Below are 22,827 nucleotides of genomic sequence, written 5' to 3' on the forward strand. Positions count from 1 at the left end.
CTGAAAACACTAGGGAAATATACATTTATAAGAGAAATTATGTTGTATCTTCCCTCTTACTATGTGTCACTGCAAGATAACCACCCAATAGATATGTAAATATTCTCCAGATATGTTTGTGTGGGCTAGTTTATATTTAAAAATATGACATATGCATATTCTTCTAAAATATATATTCTTTAAAAATCAAATAATGTTATACATTTTGTATCTTGTTTTTATATTTTAATGCCTCAATTCCTTTATTAGCATTTCTTTAATTTTTGGGTGGTTGATCGGTTTTTCATGTGTTTGATTGCCACTTTTCTTCTTTGAATTATCAGCACATGTGAATGTAACTCTTTTAGCTAGTCACATTTCTTTATATGTCAGGCATATTAATGTCTGTGAGTTATGTTGCAAATGGGTTGTGCCTAGTAGAGAGCCCTCCCTCCAGTGTCCTAATATGAACAGACACTTTATGGATGCTTTCCTGGGAAGGAGTGGTCTGGGGTCCATGCTGGATTTTTCACTGCTGAACTGAGATTAGTCCTTTCTGCTTTCAGGGAAGTGACATATACTTGTACCCTCTGCATACTTCTGAGATCCAGGCTATCCTCCTGGTGGCATTACACCTGTGCACAATTTGGCTTCTTTCCTCTGACCTAGGCAATTTTGTCTACCAGAACTTTTAGCACAGGATTGCAGCCCTTTAAAGATGGTAGCACTTTATAAGAATCATATATTTTAAAATAAGAAAGAAGGAAAAATGGTAATTTCAGGGAGTGGTAATCATTTTATTGAACTGAGTGTTTCATAATCAGTATTTGAAAATAACATCTTTGGGGGGTTTATTCATTTTACCAAATCAATATATCAGGATATTAGCTTTCTTGACTGGACTCCCACTGCGAACAGATGATAATCACTATTAATCATTTTAATATATATTCTGTTGATTTTTTCTTGTAAATATCTTAATAAAATGCAGAAATATTTATCCAAATGAAAAAGCACATTCTTTTAAAAAATGGTGATCATCCTCTACATGCCATGTTGATAAATATATGTTTCAATTAATATAATAAATATCTCAACATTTCATCAGTTATATGGTTAGTCATGTTTTCAAGAGCTTATTGGGTATTTAGGTTGCTTTTTTTGAAATTAAATTCACTTCTACTGAGATATATTTACATACCATAGAATCATCCATGGTATACAATCAGCTGGTCATAGTACCATCATATAGTTATGTATTCATCACCCCAATGTATTTCTGAACATTTTCCTTACACCAGAAACAATCCAAATAAGAATAAAAACTAAAAGTAAAAAAGAACACCCAAATCATCCCCCCTCCCACCCTATTTTTCATTTGGTTTTTGTCCCCATTTTTCTACTCATCCATCCGTACACTGATAAAGGGAGTGATCCACAAGGTTTTCACAATCACGCTGTCACCCGTTGTAAGTTACTTGAAGACAATCGTCTTCAAGAGTCAAAGCTACTGGGTTGGAGAGTGATAGTTTCAGGTATTTACTTCTAGCTATTCCAATACTTTAAAACCTAAAAAGCATTATCTATATAGTGCATAAGAATGTCCACCTGAATGACCTCTCGATCCATTTGGAATCTCTCTGCCACTGAAGCTTATTTCATTTCCTTTCACATCCCCCTTTTGGTCAAGAAGATGTTCTCCATCCCATGATGCTGGGTCTAGATTCCTTACCGGGAGTCATATTCCACATTGCAAGGGGGATTCATTCCCCTGGGTGTCAGATCCCATGTAGGGGGGAGGGCAATAATTTCACCTGCCAAGTTGGCTTAGCTAGAGAGAGAGGGCCACATCTGAGCAACAAAAAGTGCTCAGAAAGAGACTCTTAGGCACATATTATAAGCAGGTTTAGTCTCTCCTTTGCAGTAACAAGCTTCAGAAGGGCAAGCCCCAAGATAGAGGGCCTGGCACACCAAACCATGAGTCCTCAATATTTGTGAGAACATCAGCAACAATCCAGGTGAGGAATCCACCACTTCCACATTTCCTCCCAGCTCCTCAGGGGGACCCTGCATATGTATTTTTATTCTTTGCCCAGATTACTTTGGGATGTGTCACTAATTGACTCTAACTTACGCAAACCTACTATATCTCACTTCTTTAGGTTGCTTTTTATGTGTATTCTCTGTTGTAATCTTTGGCCCATTTCTCTGATGGTTAAGAGATCTTTATGTGTTGACAATATTAACCTCATGTCAACAATACAGATCACAAATATTTTCTCCCAGCTTTTTATATACTTTCACAGAGAGAATCTAGAAATGTGTTCCTGAAAGAGAAATGCACAGATGTTTATCTAATGTGTGAGTTTTGGTTTCTTTTCTGGGTTGTGGTATGAATTAAGCAAAAGATTTCAAGAAAAGGAAACAAAATAATTCCCTTTTATTCTAGATGCTTTCGTGTTCCCTTATTTTACCTTCTGCCTTGATACTGGTGGAGAAGCTACAACTGAGCTTCAATAAAAGACAGAGTAAAGGTCTGCTGGACAGAAGACTGGATTCAGGAGGCCTGGGCCCAAGCCCAATGATAGGACCATGGATAAGTCCTTTCCCTGTTGCTGGCCTCAGTCCTAACATAGGACACTCAATACAGAACAGTAGTTAGGGATATGGGCTTTGGGGTCAGACACACCTGTGTTGACCCTTGGCACCTTTAATTGTGGAATGCATGACCTTAGGAAGCAATTCACTTTCTGTTAGTCTCACCTTTCCTCTTGTGTTAAAAAGGAATTGGGTGATACCTGCCCTTTAAGGTTGTAGTGAAGAGGAAATAAAATAGTATATTGAAAGCACTCAGAATAGTGCTAAGCACCTCCTACTGCTGAGTATACATTTGCATCACTCATTATAATTATCATTATTCCTCCCAGACATCCAAAAATAGAGTCATTCAGGTGGGGTTTGCATTTTCTGGTATTGTAATTGTTCTGTGGTGCCGCAGTGTTATCACTGTTGGAGACAGACTGGTTGACATGCAGATTAAAGGAAGACTAAAAAGGTCATGAGAAAACCCAGATATATATTATTTAATATACAAGAGGTATGCCATTTCTATTCAGTGGATTCTGATGCATTGTTCAAGAAATGAAGAAGGTACAGCTGTAAAGGATTTAATTAAATCCAAGTTAGATACTTTCCCCATACCAAACGATTTAATATTAAGTAAAAAATAAACAAGATGATACTAATATAAAGCTGAATATGTAACAGTACTATGAAATGTTGATGCAATGCATATGCAATATATTTTCACATACAAATGCAAAGAACATAAGGGAATGAAACAGTTAAATGTTAGCAGTTTTCTTTTTCAGTGATGGTGAGATTGCTGGTTATTGATGTTTTCATCTGTAATAACCATTTTAATCATTTGGCAAAATGAGCATACATTTATTTATGGTAAAAAAATTCAGCTCCTAAAAGGTTTGTTAGTTATCAAACATACAAAAATGCTATAGAGAGGGAGTCATGCCATTAAAATGGCAGTATAAGACATCCTCAAGCAAGTTCCCCTTTAGAGACAGCAAAATAAAAGCTCAGATTCAACTCTCTTGAAACTCTGGAGGATGAACAAGACTGGAGAACAGCTCAACAATTGCTAAATTAAAAAAAAAACTAAAAATGATAAGAGAGACAAGGGACAAATTTGCCTATTCAGATCCCTCCACAATGCTTGGATCTGGGTGGCAGTTTGAGTGACTCAGGTGGGGGCTTCCTGGTGCAGGCACATTCTAAGGCAGTGTATGAGGAATGATCTACCCAAAGTGTTGGTTTGGCAGCCTGCATGCATTCAAATGAGGGTCCCTGAGGCCCCATAGACCCATAGTAGTTCTTGAGCAGTCTTCACACATTCAGTGTGGCCTCCTGACACCAGATCAACCCATGGTGGCACATTGGCACACTGTGTGTATTCTTAATCTGAGTTTTTAGAGTCTAATTGCTAATGCATCTGAAGGAAAATACTGGGTGTCTTTGTACATCAATCCATCTGGCTCCATGAAGTCCCCAGACTTGAGTCCCCTTACCCAGAAGTTACCAGGGGCAGAAAAACTGTGTGAAATAGGGGGAGCAGAACTGCTGAATAGCAATGTGGATACAAGTCTGAAAACTTGAGTGAAAAGATGGAGCAGTGTGTGGGAGTGGAGCTGAGCTGGCTGTAGTGGCTGGGGAGGAAAAACTGTACAAAAACTACAAAAACAGCAACAAACAGCTTAGGACTCCAGGAGGAGAAACAGAGGAAAGAAAATCTTCTCCTGGAAGGGAAATAGTTGCACATACAAGGGAATTCTTGAAAGTTATTGCACACACCCAGGGAAAGACAGAGGCTCAGAGAGACAGAGAATAACCAAACTGTTACTATGGGCTATTCTAAAGTTTCAGTATAAACTGGGACAAACATTGAAGAAGAGCCTTAACACCCATCCAATCTACACTAAACTCTTAGATAAGAGGGAGAAACTGATTACCAGAGTTAGCACATCAAAATAATAAAATGCCCAGACTATCAACAAAAAATCACAAGAAATAGAAAAAAAAAAGGGAAGAAATGGCCCATTCAAAGGAACAAAATAAAACAACAGAGAAGCACAGAAATTGGAACAATTAATCAAAGATGTTAAGTCAACTGTCCTAAATAAGTCCATAAGCTAAAGGAAAATATAGACTTAGGACTAACAGAAATCAAAATGATGTGTGAACAAAAGGTGGAACCAAAAGAAGGTTTCTTTAAAAAGGAGCCAAATAGAATTTGGAAGGATGAAAAACACAATAGTGGAAATTTAAAATACACTGGAAGCATTCAACAACAGATTTTAAGACAGAAGAAAGAATCAGTGAACTAAAAGACAAGATGATTGAAGTCATACTGTCTGAAAAGCAGATAGAAAAAGGAATGAAAAAAGTGAGCAGAAGCTAAGGGACCAGTGGGATGATATGAAGCATACCAATATATGCATTATGGGAGCCTCAGAAGGAGAGGAGAAGGAAGAACTGGCATGAAGAATGTTTGAAGAAATAATGGCTGAAAACTCCCCCAAATTGACCAAAAAACTTGAGTTTACATATCCAAGAAGCCCAAAGAACTTCAAATAGGATGAACCCAAATAGATCTACTCCAAGACTCATGCTAATAAAATATCAAATGCCAAAGATAAGAAGAGAATCCTGAATGCCACAAGAGAGAAGTGATTCATCACATACAAGGGATCCTTGATAAGACTGTGCTGATTTCTCATTGGAAACCATGGAAACAAGAAGGCAATGGTGCATCATATTTAATGCACTAAAAGAGAAAAACTGCCAGCCTAGAATTCTGTGTCTGGGAAAACTGTCCTTCAAAATGAAGGAGAGTTTAAGGCCCTTGGAAATTTAAAAAACCAGTAAAGCTCATCACCAAAAGAGCTGCCCTACAAGAAATGGTAAAGGGAGTTCTTCCAGTTTAAAGGAAAGGACAGTAGAGAGTAAAGGAGCAGAGTGAAGAAATAAAGGTCTCTGGTAAAGGTAACAACATAGGTAAATGCAAATCCCTGTAGTATTATATTCTTAGCATGTACCTCTACTGTTTAATTATTGTAAGATTTAGAATATAATTGAATAAAATAATATTTCTATGTTTATGAATATGCAAAATATAAAGAAGTAATGTGTGATAAAAACAACATGAGGGGAAATGGAGGAGTATAGAGACAGAGACTATGTATGGTATTGAAGTTAAATTCATAAAATTTCAAACTAGTTGGTTATGGATTCAGGTTGTTAAATACAAACACCATGATAACCACAAAAAAAGTGTTTAAAATATATACAGAAAGAGAAATGAGAAAGATTAATATGATTCACTACAAAAAGATCAACTATACACAAAAGAAGGCCACAGTGAAGGAAAAGAGGAACAAAAAGGATAAAAGGGATATAAGAAACAAAGGAAAAAATGACTGAAGTAAGTCCTGCTTTATCAGTAATTGCACTGAATCTAAATGGATTAAACTCTCCAATCAAAAGTCACACTGGCAAGTTGGATAAAAAAGAATAATCCAACTATATGTTGTTTACAAGAGACTCAACTTAGGCCCAAAGATTCACATAGGTTGAAAGTGAAAGGATGGAAAAATATTCCATGAAAATACTAACCAAAGGAGAGATGGGGTGGCTATACTAATTGGATAAAATATACTTTAAGTCAAAAACTGTTACAAGAGACAAAGAAGAACACTATATATTAATAAATGGGTCTATCTACCAAGAAGAAATAACAATTATAAATTTATATGCACATAATCACAGAGCCCCAAAGTATATGAGGCAAACATAGGCAAAACTGAAGGGAGAAATAGATTCTACAGTAATAATTGGAGACTTCAATACACCACTATCAATATAGAATAGAACATCTAGACAGAAGATCGAATACTTGAACAATATTATACATGGACTAAATCTGGCAGACATATACGGAGCACTCCACCACCACCAAGACCATACGCATTCTCCTCAAGTGTATGTGGATTATTCTCCACGATAGGGCACATGTTGGGACACAAAAACATCTTGATAAACTTTAAAAAGACTGAATTTATGCTGAGCATCTTCTCTGACCACAATGGAGTGATGTTAGAAATCAATAATAGGAGGAAAAATGGAAAATTCACAAATATGTGTAAGTTAAGCAACACACTTTTAAATAATTGATGCATAAAGAAGAAATCACAAGGGAAAATAGGGACTATCTTGAGATGGATGAAAATGAGAACACAGTATACCCAAACTTATGGGATGCAGAGAAGGTAGTGCTCTGAAGGAAATGCATAGCCTATGTTATAAAAGAAGAAATATTGCAAATCAATAACTTAACTTCACATCTGGAGAAGCTAGGAAAGAAGAGCAAATTAAACCTGAAGTAAATAGAAAGGAAGAAATAAAAATTACAGCAGAGGTAAATGAAATAGAGAATAGAAAAAAATCAAGAGAACCAATGAAACCAAAAGTTGGTTCTTTGAAAGCATCAATAAAATGGAAAAACCTTTAGCTTGATGGACAAAAAAAGAGAGGACACAAATAAAATCCAAAATGAAGGGGGGGCATTAGAACCAATCTAAAAGTATTATAAGAGAATATTATGAACTATTATATGCTAAAAATTAGATAATCTGGAGAAAATGGACAGAGTCCTAGAAACATACAGTTTACCTAAACTGACTCAAGTAGAAACAGAAGATCTCAACAGATCTATAACTAGTAAAGAAATTGAATTAGTAATCAAAAATTTCCCAGCAAATAAATGGCTAGATGGCTTTCCTGGTGAATTCTAACAAACAGTGAAAGAATAATTAACACAAATCCTTCTCAAAATTTTCTATAAAATTGAGAGGAGGAAATTCTTCCTAACTCATTCTATGAAACCCAAATTACTCTAATACCAAAGCCAGAAAAAGACATCACAAGAATATTCCTTACCAGTTTCCCTTATGAATATAGCCGCAAAAATCATCTCAATTGATACAGAAATGGCATTTGGCAAAATCCAACATGCTTTCATGGTAAAACACTCAGAAAAACAGGAATAGAAAGTAACTTCCTCAAAAATGATAATGAACATATATGAAAACCTATAGCTCTCATATTCAATGGTGAAAGACTGAAAACCTTTCCACTAAGATCAGGAAGACAAAGATGCCCGCTTTCACCACTGCTATTCAACATTGTACTGGGAGTCCTTGCCAGAGCAATTAAGCATGAAGAAGAAATAAGAGGCTTCCAAGTCACAGAGGAGGAGGAGTTATACTACTGTATTTGCAGATGACATGATTCATTATATAGAAAATCCCAGAAAATTCACCTGAAAACTGCTAGAACTGATAACAAATTCAGCAAGGTTGCAGGCTACAAGATTAACTAAAAAATCAGTTGTGTTTCTATATACCAGCAAATAATATTCTGAAGTGAAATTTTAAAACCCAATCCTGTTCACAATAGCTAATAAAAGAATAAAATAGCTAGGAATAAATTTAACCAAGGAGGTGAAAGACATACACTGAAAACTACAAAGCATTGCTGAAATAAATAAAAGAAGACCTCAATGAATGGCAAGACATCCCATGTTCATGGATAGGAATACAATTATATTAAGATGTCAATACTACCCAAGGCTGTCTACAGAGACTGTCAAAATCCCAGCAGACATTTTCGCAGAAATGGAAAGGCCAAACCTCAAATTCATATCACAAGGGACTTGAATAGTCAAAACAGTATTTCAAAGGAAGACCAAAATTGGAAGTCTCACACTTCCAGATTTCAAAACTTACTATGAAGCCACAGTCACCAAAACAGTGTGGTATAGGCGTAAAGATAGACATATAGAACAATGGAGTAGAATTAACAGTTCAGAAATAAACCTAAAAATCTATGGTCAACTGACTTTCGACAAGTGTCCCAAGTACATTAATTGAGGAAAGAATGGTTGCTTGAACAAACAGTGTTGAGAAAACTGGATAACCACTTGCAAAGGAATGAAGTTGGACCCCCTACCTCAACACTATATACAAAAACTAACTCCAAATAGAACAATGACCTAAATATAAGAACTAAACCCATAAAACCCCTAGAAGAAAACATAGGGTAACCTTCATAACCTTGGATTTGGTAGTGATTTCTTAGATATGAGACCAAAATCATGAGCAATAAAAGAAAAAAAATGGATAAAATGGACTTTATCAAAATTAAAAAAAAATCTTTTTTCCATCAAAGGACACCCTCAAGAAAATGAAGAGTCAACCCAAAGAACAGGAGAAAATATTTTCAAATTGTAATTCCATTAAGAGTCTAGCATTCAGAATACATAAAGACTCCTAATCAACAACAAAAAGACAAATAATTTAAAAGTAGGCAAAGGATTGACTGTAACAGACATTTCTCCAATGAAGGTATAAAAATGACCAACAGGCACATGAAAAGATTCTCATCATCATTGATCATCATAAAAATGCAGATCAAAACTATAAAGAGATATCACTTCACACCCACAAGGATGGCCATTATTAAAAAGACAGAAAATTGTGAGTGTTGATGAGGATGCAGAGAAATAAGAACCCTTGTATATTGCATGTGGCTTTCTAGAGCAGTGCAGTCACTGTGGAAATCAGTTTGGCAGTTCTTCAAAAAGTTGAAAGTAGAATTACCATATGAACTAGCAATACCATTTCTTGGTATACACACAAAAGAATTGAAAACAGAGTGCAAACAGATATTTGTGCACCAATATTCATAGCAGCATTATTCACAAGAGCCAAAAGGTGGGAGCAACCCAAGTGTCCATCAACAGATGAATGGATAAGCAAAATGTGGTATATACACTCAACAGAATATTATTCAGGTATAAAAAGGAATGAAATACTGATACATGCTGCAACATGGGTGAACCCTGAAGACATAATGTTGAGTGAAATAAGCTAGACAGAAAGACAAATGTTCTATGATCTCACTTATGTGAATTACCTAGGAGAAGCCAAGCTCATAGAAACAGATGATGGTTTATAGGTTACCACATGCCAAGGCAGGCAGGATGGGAAGAGGGAGTTATAGGTTAATGGGTGAGTACACAGGGGTTCAAACCATCAGTAGGACTTTCCACAAATCTTTCCTGGATAACTGCATTTCCAATCCTTAATTGCACTGAAGTGGTAACTGGGCCCATGTTCAGTTAAACCCTCACATGGAGCACTTTTCTATAGGGACTCACTTTCTGGAAGTTCAGAGTTTTCCAAACCATCAACTTCTGGTTTCTTTGTGCCCAGGAGTTCAGTTCTCAGAGTATCCCTTTCCTCTCCCATTTTACTATAAGCTTCAAGGAAAAACCAGGCTGCACTTTCCACATGTAGCTTGGGTACCTCCTCAGCCAAATATCCAAGCTCATTGCTTTCAAATTCTGCCTACCATATGACATAAGAACTCAATTTTGCCAAGTTCTTTGCCACTTTAAAACAAGGGTCATCTTTCTTCCAGTTTCCAAAGACGGATTCATCATTTCTGTCTAAGGTCTCATCAGAAGTACTTTTAGCATCCATATTTCTACCAACAGTCTCTACAAAGAAATCTAGGCTTTTTCTATCAAGCACCTAACAATTCTTCCAGCCTCTATCCATTACCTAATTCCAAAGCCATTACCACATTTTTTTTTTTTTTTTGTATTTGCAATAGCAGCACCCCACTCTTATGGAACCAAAATCTGTTTTGGTTTCCTAGGCTGCTTAAAGAAATACCATGAAATGGTTCAGCTTAAGCAATGGAAATTTATTTGCTTATGGTTAGAGTCCAGGTAAATGTTCAAATCCAAATCAAGACATCATCAAGGTGATGCTTTCTTCCTGAGTGATCCTTGGCTCCTCTGCTACATGGAAAGGCACATGGCAGTGTTTGATGATTTCTCTCCTTTTTCTCCTGGGTTTCATCACTTTCAGCTTCCATGGAGCACCCTCTCTCTCTCTTCTGAATGAGGTGGGTCACACCTTAACTGAAGTAGCCTTGTCAAAAGTCCTACTTTCAAAGAGTCCACACTCACAGGAATGGATTGAATGAGTTAGATAGCATTCCCTCCTCTTCATTTTTTTGGAAGAGTTTGAGCATTCTTGAAATGATTGGTGGCATTCACTTGTGAAGCTATCATGCGCTGTGCACTTTGTGGAAGTTTTTGATGACTGATTCAATCTCTTTACTTGTAATTGGTCTGTTGAGGTCTTCCATTTCTTCTAGAGTCAGTGTAGGTTGTTTGTGTGTTTCTAGGAATTTTTCCCTTCCATCTAAGTTGTCAATTTTTTGGGTTACAATTATTCATAGTGTATCCTCTCACAATCCTCTTTACTTCTGTGGCATCAATAGTAATGCTCCCCCTCTCATTTCTGATTTTATGTATTTGTGTCTTCTCTCTTTTTTTATTTGTCAGTGTGCTGGTTTGACTGTATTATGTCCCCCAAAACACCATTATCTTTGATGTAATCTTGTGTGAGCAGATGTATTAGTGTTGATTAGATCATAATTCTTTGAGTGTTTCCATGCAGATGTGACCCACCAACTGTGGGTGATGACTCTGATTGGATAGTATCCATGGAGGTATGGCCCTGTCCATTCATCATGGGCTTTGATTAGTTTATTGGAGCACTATATATGCTCAGGCAGAAGGACCGAGCTTGCTACAGCCAAGAAGGACACTTTGAAGAATGCACAGGAGCTGAGAAAGTAGCTGCAGATAAGAGACAGTTTGATGATGACTGCTGAAAGCAGACTTTTGCTCTGGAGAAGCTAAGAGAGGAAAAATACCCCAAGAGCAACTACAAGTGACATTTTTTTGAGGAACTGCAGCCTAGAGAGGAACATCCTGGGAGAAAGCTATTTTGAAACCAGAACTCTGGAGCAGATCCTAGCCATGTGCCTTCCCAGCAAGCAGAGGTTTTCCAAACACCATTGGCCATCCTCCAGTGACGGTCCCCAATTGTTGATGCATTACCTTGGACACTTTATGGCCTTAAGACTGTACCTTTGTAACCAAATAAAACCCCTTTATAAAAGCCAATCCATTTCTGGTGTTTTGTGAAAAGGCAGCATTAGCAAACTAGAACAGTCAGTCTAGCTAAGGGTTTGTCAATTTTATTGATTCTCTCAAAGAATCAACTTTTAGTTTTGTTAATTCTCTGAATTTTTTATTCTCAGTTTCATTTATTTCTGCTCTAATCTTTGTTATTTCTTTCGTTATGCTTTCTTTGGGATTAGTTTGTTGTTCTTTTTCTAGTTCCTCCGGGTATGCCATTAGGTATTTGATTTTAACTGTTTCTTCTTTTTTAACGTAGGCATTTAGGGATATAAATTTCCTTCTCACTACTGCTTTTGCTGCATTCTGCAAGTTTTGGTAAGTTATGTCTTCATTTTCATTTGTCTAGAGATATCTACTGATTTATCTTGCAATTTACTCTATGACACATTGTTTAAGAGTATGTTGTCTAACCTCCATACATTTGTGAATTTTCCAGTTCTCTTCTTGTTATTGATTGCCAGCCTCATTCCATTATGATCAAAGTGCTCCATATACTTTCAATCTTTTTAAATCTATTGATCCTTCTTTTGTGACCCACCATGTGGTCTATCCTGGAGAATGATCCATGAGCACTTGAGTAGAATGTATATCTTTCTGTTTTGGAGTTCAATGCTCTGTATATGTCTGTTATGTCTAGTTCATTTATCATATGTTCAAGTTCTCTGTTTCCTTATTGGTACTCAGCCTAGTTGCTCTATCTATTGATGAGCGTGGTGAATTGAAATTTCTGACTGTTATTGTAGAGATATCTATTTCTTCCTTCAGTTTCTACAGTATTTGCCTCATATATTTTGGATCACCTGGTCAGGTACATAAATATTTATGATTTGTAAAAATATTTATTATTATTATATCTTCTTGGTGGATTGCTCCTTTTATTTAATATAAACAGTCCTTCTTTGACTTTTATAACAGTTTTGCATTTAAAGTCTATTTTGTCCAATATGAGTATAGCTATCCCAGCTCTTTTTAGTTACTGTTTGTGTGGAATATCTTTTTCCAACCTTTCACTGACAACCTATTTGTGTCTTTGGTCTATGCTCTTGTAGAGATCATATAGATGGGCCATACTTTTTTTTCTATCTAGTATGCCAATATGAGTCTTTTCATTAAGGAATCAATCCACTAAGATTCAATGTTATTTATTACTTTAAATGCAGTACTTACTTCAACCATTTTATCCTTTGGTTTTTTTTTTTTTTTTATATCATATCTTACTTTGTCTCTCCTTTCACCTTTTTAGGCACCATTAATGATAACCTTCATTTCTACACTCTCCTCCAAGCCTCTCTCTCCCATCTTTTCCTTTCAGCCTGCAGAACTTCCTTTAGTATTTCTCATAGGGCTGGTCTCTTTTTGACTAACTAGTTCTGTTTATGAGTTAAACTCTCCCTCATTTTTTTAAAGGACAACAAGATTAAACAATCTTTAATAAAATTCCTATAGAAAACTGAGTCACAGGGCAAACACCACTTCTCTTTTCCATGTTATTGAGGTTTGAGAGCTCCCAATATTCTTTGGAGAATAAGTAGTAGGTTTTCTGGATGTTGCCAGTTCTCAGAGAGAGCATCCGTTTACACATTCAAATTAGTAGCTCCTATTGCACATATTAATACTATTTGCCATCTAGCACCCTAGATACGGTACCTTAAAAAATAAATTAAAGAATCCCTGTATGACATGAAGCCATTTCAATTCGAGTGAATATCCTTGAAATATCACAAGTACAAGTTTTAATAATTACAGTAACAACAGCTGTTGTTTTAATAAAATGCTGAATTTTAGGTCTGGAATTTATGGTTCATTTTCCATTTGCTTTCTTTCTTGGATAGATTTGCTCTTTCATAGATACCATGTAAAAACTGTATTAATATGTGCCTTATTACAGAAGCATCTGGAGGAATTGGATCACATAGTTAACTGAAAATTAACTTAAGAAAAAGTTCTGCTTTTTGTAAAACTTTAAAACTCAGGCTGAAAAAAACAAAGAAACATCTTTTTTAGAACTCCCACTAGAAATTTTATAAATATAGATGCAGAATATTATATATATATATATATATATATATATATATATATATAATATTTGTCTCACCAATAGATTTTCAGCATGCATGGATAGAATGACACAATCATGGAAGATAAATATTACCAAAAGAATGAACATGTTTTCACAGGTTTAAAATATTTCTTTTGAAAAGGAATCATAATTTCAAATTATATCATACTTTTTAATTTGCACAATTTTAAATGGGAATGAAAATAGCTTTCTTTTTTAAGCCTCTTTTGGAAAGTAAGAACAGCCAACAGCCCCAAGGTGTGGATAAGTTGATTGAGTGAGCACTTGGTCACAATATTGAAAAAAAAAAAGTATTTACATCTTTCTGTACAAGTACCAAACACATTAAAAAAAGAGAAAACATCTCTAGTAGCATTCCTTGGCATGCAATGTCTGCAGAAAATGATTATCCATAACATTGGCAGTTTTCATTATGATCTTTGATCAAGCATTCAAAAAGCAGAGGTGGTCACCAGGGGTTATTAAAGTTCAGTGGGATGCCTTGTTCTTACTTTAACTCTGAGTTCCAGGATTTCATTCCATTCATAACATCTCTGGCAGAATCATCTTTAATTTAGTGCAAGTGCAAAATGAAAACTAAATGAAACCAACAAATACATTAGGAGCAAAGGCTGATCATTAAGATCTGTAATCTTTCTGAACTGTCTGGGCCATCCAGTTCACTTTAGTAGTCCAGCTTTCCCTGAACACCTCATTAAATTTTTTCTTAAATTGTTTGAGTGCTTCTTCTTCACTCTTCCCTAAGGCAAGAGAGTCCTTGAGATACTGTGTATCCTTGACTGATGTAAGCTCAGGAAGTCCTGCAATCAACATCAGTGCAAACAGAGTAATGAAGAGATTCCCATGCCATCATAAAATCAGATATGCACAACACTGGTGGAAACGGCCAAACTTTTCTGTTTCCTGTTCTTCCTGGCTGAACGACATGAATGAAATCATAGATAAGAATAAAAGGCACTCACTCCCTTTTAATGCCAAATTTAGACTTGAAGTCTCCCAGAATATGTCCAAAGTCACTGTGGAAGAGCTGACCAGTTTTCTTGACCATGATGTTGTCACTATGTCTGTCACCAATCCCAAGGACCTAAGAAGCTACATGGTAGCCAGCACAGGACAGAGTAAACTCCTCAATGGCTCAGTGAAGGTCATCCCCAAAACTGTATCCTTTAAACTAGTTCAGAAGGGAATCTTTGTTGAAGGCTGCTGTAGCAGCCACATTGCTACTGTTCAGTTGAATATCAGCAGTTGTTTCGGAGGTGCTCTCACAACCTCAATGAGGCCAGAATGATCTCCTGTTGCTAAACAGCCACAAGGTAGCATCCGAAGATCCAGACCAGCTTCTTCCCAAAGGAAATCCATCAAGCACAGCATTTGGAGTGTCAACATAGCCTGTCAAAAGTCATCTTCATTTTTAAAAATCACTCCAACTGAATCCTCACCAAATACCTTATTCTTATACACCAGCCACAAAAGCTTTATTTTGGAATCGATGTATTTGCACTGTTCAACATATAGTTCTGAGAGGATAACACGTGGGTTCAGAGATGACTATAAGCCAGAGAGGGCTTCCCACTAGGCATTCTGTTTTAGACAAGTGTGCATGGCCTCCTTCCCTTTGGCGCTGTTCAGCTTCATTGCATTCAGTTTGATTAAACTATTTAAAGTTTTTTAACTTATTGAATGCTTCAACCTGCTTGGAAAGCACTTTCATGTGGCCTATGCTTCCCCAGCAGTATGCTTCAAGGATGACACCAACTAGTACTGAGACAGCAGGAATGTGCACTTCTGACCTAAGATGCTAAAATACAAACTGCCCTGTTCTCCAATTAGCAAGTGCTCTTTCCAATAGGAATCAAGAAAGGGCACAATCAAGAAAAGGCTCATATTTTAAAACTTGCACCAATTCTAAAAGATATTGAGAGAGTTCTTCATCACTTATCTGTTGCAGGCAGCCCACAGCATATTCTTGCATGTACTGGTCTGAATAGTTGAAATCCAGAAGCTCCAGGGCTTCCCAGGGGTGGTGGTGGTGGCGGGGGGCAGTTTAGGCCATATCCGAAGAAGTGCCTGAAGCTGAGCAACATCCTCAAGTTTATTCCATTTGATAGATAGCAGTAATTTTGGCAGTGACTGTGGAAAATTCTTTCTGCAGTCTTGTCACAAAGTCGAAATAGGATCCATTTCATTCCCACACAGTTGAGATAAGGGATCTCTGTCCAAGATTTCTTTCAGTACAGCAAGAAACTTGATACATTAGCACTATCACTGCTTGCAATCTCAGCTGCCTTTTCAATAATCTTATTGAAGGGAGGGTAATAATAAGGTTGCTTTTCATTCTCTGGGAATTTAATATGCAAAGCTGTTGTATTTTCATTTATATGATTTGTTTGAACAGTTCTCTTTGGATTAAACATTTCTTCAAGTTCATCAGGAAATGAAGACCAGTTGTACAATATTGTATTTCCAGATCTCAGCTGTCCTTTAAAGTAAAAAATCATCGTATTTATCCATGCTACAGGATAATGCACTTTTCTAGCTTTCCTGATGGTCTGATATTTAGAAGGATTAATACTTTAAGTTGACATCTTCATTTTCACTTTATCCCAAACTGCATAAACAGCAAAACATGATCAAGCCATCCTAGGCAGGTCACAAATATTAATATCAAATTCCAGTGGTTTGTTCCAAATGTGATCATTTTTTCCTGATATTTCTGAGCTTATAACAGTTTTACAAAGGAGCTCAGTACTATGAAAGAGACTAGCCCTGATGTGAACGTATACAGTTTCTTCTCTGTGTGTGTAAGTTTATTTCCCTTAATGAAAACAATTTGGACAAGGTGATTATTTCCCAAAATATGAAAAATAATTCATGTTTTCTTTGGTGGTAAAGGAAGAGAAAGGTTAGATGAATTTTGGTTTATAGCAGCCTCTATGGCAATCATTTCCTGTTCATACATCTTCTTGATCTTGCAGCATTCCATGAGTGGCAGAGTCCTGTTCCTTACACAGTTTCAGATATAATGGAACTGAATTAGTGGATGATCACCATACACATATTCTACTCTCCCATTGACTTGCAATACATAATCACAGGGGCTAACTTCATCTTCTTTCCCATGAATAGTCAAACAGTTTTGAATTGCTAGTTCATTTAGTTTGATAGGATTCCTATTGGGAGAAACTTGAAAACTAAACACATGCTAACAATTTGCAAAGTGAACAGCCACAATGAGCTTTCCTCCAGAAAGTTTATCTTCTAAGTTTTCAAGGATGGATGGTTCCAGTCCATCCAAGACAATCCCATAAGTGACTGAATCTTTTTCTCACTGAATTTGCACATTTTTCTTTGGAATTCATTCACTTCAGGATCCTTCAAGACATCAAATTCATGCAGAACTTTTCCTATAAGGACTCCAATTTTTGAGTCTAATTTTTCCCCAGAATCACAACTTCTTGTCACTAGTTTGAGAACTGGAAGAAAAGGCCTGACATCACAGAGTCTTCTTGTTTCATCTTCTAGTTCCTTATATACTGCAGTTTTGATTCACACATGCAAACATATAGGAGTCAATTTCTATAAGGAGGTTAAACACTGGGCAATTGTGAACTTGTTTCCATAACATCTACTTAATATGAGAAATGGTAGCTTCTTGAGGTACTTCCAATTATATATATATATCCCAGTGGGCAAAAGGAAATACACAGGTATGGAGCTCACAGATTTGGTCGGTGAATCCACTGCCCAGATGTCAAGGATGTCTTCCATAGCAGGAGACATTATGCAATTGAAGAACATTCATAACCATGGGGCCCTCAAACTGTTGGTCCCCATTTCAGTCTTTTAGGAAAATAGATGGCATTACTTATTTTTAAAAGGTGAAGGTTTTCATGGAAGACTTTTCAGATTAGAAGATATACTGCCCAGCATTCTGCCACTGCCAGCTCCAGGCTCCAGGTGTGTGAACAGCAGAGACAGCTGCCTCTACTACCTTGTTCTGGTATCCCTATTCCCACCTCTCTAAGTTGCACCCTGCCTGCCCTCCTGCTTCTTACTGTCATGGCCCACTCTGCTGCCTTCTTACTCATTTTTAAAAGACAGTTTTGCCAGATAAAGAATTCTTGGCTGGCAGTTTTTCTATTTCAATACCTTAAATATATCATAACAAGGCCTTCTTACTTCCATGGTTTCTGATGAGAAATTGGCACTAAATCTTATTACTGTTCCCTTGTATGTGGCCAATTGCTTTTCTCTTGTTGCTTTCAGGATTGCCTCTTTATCTTTGGGATTTGACATTTTGATTAGTATGTGTCTCAGATTCAGTCTAGTAGGACTTATTCTATTTGGGTATGTTTTGATTCTTGCACATGCATATTTATGCCTTCGTAAGATTTGGGAAGTTTTCCACCATTTTTTTCTCAAATATTCTTTCTGCCCCCTTTTCCTTCTCCTCTCCTTTTTGGAATTACATAATATGTATATTGGTATATTTCATGTTGTCCCACAGGTCCCTTAAGCTCTGCTCTTTTTTTCCATTCTTGTCTCTATATGCTCTTCTGACTGTATTATTTTGATTTTCCTGTCTTCAAATTCACTGATTCTTTCTTCTGCTTGTTTACATCTACTGTTGAATGTCTTCAGTGTATTTTAACTGTCCATCACTGTATTTTTCATCCTCCTAAATTCTACTATGTGCTTTTCAAACTTTTTATTTCTTCTTTTTTCACACATTGTCTTCCTTATACCCTTTACTTCTATATCCAAATTTAGTTTACTTCTAACCATATTTTCTGTTAGTTCCTTGAATTGATTTAGAAAATTTGGTTGATTGTCTTTGTTTAGTTGCTACACAGTCTGTGCTTTCTCTGAAGTTTTAATTTTTCCCTTGACAGAACCTTCTCTTCCTGTTTCTTTCTATGGCTTGTGATTTTTTGTTGATGTCTGGGCATTTTATCATTTTGATGTGCTAAAACCATGGAAGCTAGTTTTCCCCTTTTGACTGGTGTTTTGATATAGATTTGTTGTGTGTTAAAACTCTTCTTCAATGCTTAGTCCAGTTCATACTGAATCTTTAGATCAACCCATGTTACCAGTTTGGATTTTCTCAGGTAAAAACCTGCACCTGTGTCTTACCCCAGACATGCTCAGTAACTATTAAAATTACCATATAATGTGCTACTGTTTCCCTTCCAGGAGAGGGTTTCCTTTATTCTCTTCCTCCTCCAGGAGTCCTGGGCTGTACTCTTGGTTTGTATTCAAATTTACTCCCCAATTGCTCTGATTTTCTCAACTCCTCTCCATCACTCCAGGCCGCTTATTCACTCCAGATTTTAGCCCTGAGTTTGCCCTGCCTTACAGTGGTTCTGTTTTTCCTTTTCATGTGGCTTTTTTTTTTGCCTTTGTTTACTTCTACATTAGGGGATCTTGACCCACAAAGCCAGATGGTGTCAGTGTTCAAAAGCACCAGACATTTTTTTTGTTTAGGTGAACCAGCAGTTAGGGACTAGGTTGGAAGTGTGCACAGTTTGCCAGGAGTTCTACTGTGGATCACACTGATTTCTGGGGTACCAAACTGTATGCTTGCACATGCTAACCATTATGGCCTGCTTTGGGACTCTGGCTTGGGGGCCTCATGCCTGAGTGTACACGGGACTCTGAGTTGCTTCTGTAGAAGGCTTTGTGGTCAGCAACTGTGGCAGAATATGTCTGAAGCAGAGGTGCTGTGCGTCTTTTAAGTTATACAGGACTGAGTGTGGGAGAGGGGTCTGTACTGGCAGGCCCATTCTGCTCTCCTAACTCTTTTTTTGGTGTTTTTTTCTTCAAGTCAGTATTTGCAGTGTCTTCTCCAGTCTTTATCATTCCCCACAGTACCAAGGTAGTTGAATCTGTCCTTTTATTTAGTGGTCTGTGTGTGGAAACATTCCTGGGAATGTCTTATGCCACCACCTTGATGACAACATCCCTTTCCAAGACATTTTAATCTAACTTTGCTTTTCCATCTTACCTAAGCCCCAGGAGAGCCTTAAAATCCAACAGCCTAACAATCATAGTAAATGTGAAAAATAGCAGCCTAGAAGCCATTGGAGGTGGTAGAACAGGTTTGGAACTCCTCAGAAAGTCCCTTTCCCAGAGAGTTGTCCTATGTAACCTTCTGGTAGCTCCCTTGAAACTCCCACTCACAGATCTTGTCTTAATTTGACCTGAATCAGAGCTTGTTCTCTGCAAACAGCCCTATTCCTAGAATATTTGTCAAATCAATCATCAATAATTGTTTAATGTTGCATCTGCCAGAGACGACAATAGTAGTTGACACTAATGGGAAGCCGACCAAAAAACTTAGAAGCATGATTTGAGGAATGGGATGTCTATAGGGTAGTTTAGAAAGCCCTGATATATCCTGAGAATTTATAAGGCCACATAAATATGCAGAATAGTATTCCTTCTGGGAAGAAGACTGTAAAATTTGACTTTTAGCTGAGCTTGAGGTTCAGTGAAAGTGGGAAGCAAAGGTTAAAGTAGAGAGGTAAACTGCCTGTTGGGTTGTTGATGTCATGCAGCTATCCCCCCCCCCCCCCACACACACAGAGCCCTTCCTCAAAGACTGGGAGACTTACTGGTTCAAGGCATTTAAGGAAATTTATACCTAATCATTAGCTTACTACTAAGTTAAAACTGATCAGGGACTTCAGTGTCTGTACACAATCAAGAATGCCTAATTTATTGAATTCATCCAGGGAATTCACTAAATAAATAAACAGCAGCAGCAAGAACAACAAGAACAGCAACAGTAAAAATAACTAATAGCAATCTGACTTCCAGAGTTGCCACGTTATATTATTTAAAATGTTCAGTTTTCAACCAAAAAGCATGAGACATACAAGGAAAAAGGAAAACATGACCCTGCACAAGAGAAAAAAAACTGTCAATGGAAACTTTTTCTGAGATGCCAAGATGTTGGACTTTGTAGACAAAGCCTTTAAATCAGTTCAAATATGTTCAAAGACCTAAAGGAAACATGTTTAAAGAATTAAAGGAAAGCACAACAAAGATGTCTCACCAAATAGAGAACATCAATGAATAGCTACAAATTATAACAAAGAATGAAATGAAAATTACAGAGTTGAAAAGTACAATAACTGAGACAAAAAATCGCTGGAGAAGCTCAACATCAGACTTGATTTGTCAGGAGAAAGAATCAACAAACTTGAAGACATATCTGAAGAACAGAAAGAAATAAAAAGAATGAAGAAACTGAACAGAGCCTCAAAGACCTGTGGAACACCCTCAAATGTACCAACATACATGCAAAAATTTTCAACAAATTCTGGCAAACTGAATCCAGCAACATATTGATAGGAATTATACACCATGAGCAAGTGGAATTTACCCACAAATGCAAGGTTGATTCAAAATATGAAAATCAACCAATGTAACACATCACATTAATAGACAAAAGAAAAAACCACATGATCATCTCAGCTGATGCAAAAAAAAAAAAGCATTTTACAAAATCCAACACCCTTTCATGATAAAAACACAAAACAAACTAGGAATAAAAGGAGACTTCCTCATCAGGAAATAGGGCATTTATGAACAACTCACAAATAAAATTATACTCAATAGTGGAAGACTGAAAACTTTATCCCTAAGATCAGGAGCAAGACAAAGACTCCCTCTTTACCTACTGCTCTTCAAATATTGTACTGAAAGTTCTAGCTAGAACAATTAGGCAAGAAAAAGAAATAAAAGATATTCCAAATTAGAAAAGTAAATGGAAAACTACCCCTATTCACAGATAACATGAGTCTATATATTGAAAACCATGATGAGTCTACAAAAAAAGTAGTAGAGCTAATTAGCACATTCAGCAGATTTGCAGGGTGTAATAGTAACACCAAAAGAATCAGTTGTGTTTCTATACACTAGTAATAAAAAAATCCTAATAGGAAATTAAGAAAAAAACTCACAATATAATCCAAATGGATAAAATAGCTAGGAATAAATTTAACCAAGGAGGGGAAAGATTTGTGTATTGAAAATTACAAAGTATTTCTTCAAGAAATTAAAGATGACTTAAATAAATAGAAAGATATTCCATGTTCATGGATTTGAAGACTTAATATTGTCAAGATTACAGTCCTACAGAAATGATCTACAGATTCAATGAATCCTTATTAAAATCCCAGTGACCTTTTTGTAGCAATGGAAAAGCAGATACTAAAATTCATATGGAATTACAAGGCATCTGATATAGCCAAAACAATCTTGAATAAGAAGAATAAAGTTGGAAGACACACTTCTTGATTTCAAAACTTGCTAAAAGTTACTGTAATCAAAACAGTGTGGGACTGGCATAAGAATAGAGATATTTACCAAAAGAATAGAATTGAGAGTCCAGTATGAATCCATGCATCTGTGGCCAATTTTTTTGACAAAGGTGTCAAGACCACCCAATAGGGAAAGAAAAGTCTCTTCAATAAACGGTCCTGGGACAACTGGGTATCCACATGCAAAAGAATGAAAGTAGACCCCTACCTCACAATGCAAACAAAAATTAACTTCACAATGAACCCAATATGAGAGGTAAAATTATAAAACTCTAAGAAGAAAAAGTAGGGGTAAATCTTCCTGACCTTGAATTTGGCAATAGAGTGACAAAAGGAAAAGTAGACAAGCTGAACTTCATAAAAGTAAAAAACTTTTATGCATCAAAGGAAATTTTCAAGAATGTGAAAAGAGAACCAACAAAATGGGAAAAAGTTATATAAAGAACTCTCACAACACAGCAGCAAAAAGACAACCCAATTTAAAAAGGACTTGAATAGACATTTCTTCAAAGAAGATACACAAATTGCCACTAAGCACATGAAAGATGCTCAACAACATCGGCCATTAGGGAAATGCAAGTCAAAACCATAATGAGGTATCACTTCACACCCACTAGTATGGCTATAATTTTTTTAAAACAGGAAAATAAGTGTTGGTGACAATGTGGAGAAGTTAGAACCCTCGTGCATTGCTGGTGAGAATATAAAATGGTTCAGCCACCCCAGCAAACAGTTTGGCTGTTCCTTAAAAAGTTAAACATAGAATTATACGATGACCCAACAATTCTACTCCTAGGTATACAAAA

The 22,827-nt window shown here is 36.5% G+C and overlaps 1 pseudogene; it reads right to left on the reverse strand.

Annotated features, from left to right (window-relative positions):
• Positions 1–14,312: 14,312 nt before the first annotated feature.
• Positions 14,313–16,333, reverse strand: LOC119524292 (annotated as a pseudogene).
• Between the last annotated feature and the right edge of the window lie 6,494 nt (positions 16,334–22,827).

This window comes from Choloepus didactylus, chromosome Y (assembly GCF_015220235.1).
Source record: "Choloepus didactylus isolate mChoDid1 chromosome Y, mChoDid1.pri, whole genome shotgun sequence".
Taxonomy (NCBI): Eukaryota; Metazoa; Chordata; class Mammalia; order Pilosa; family Megalonychidae; genus Choloepus; species Choloepus didactylus.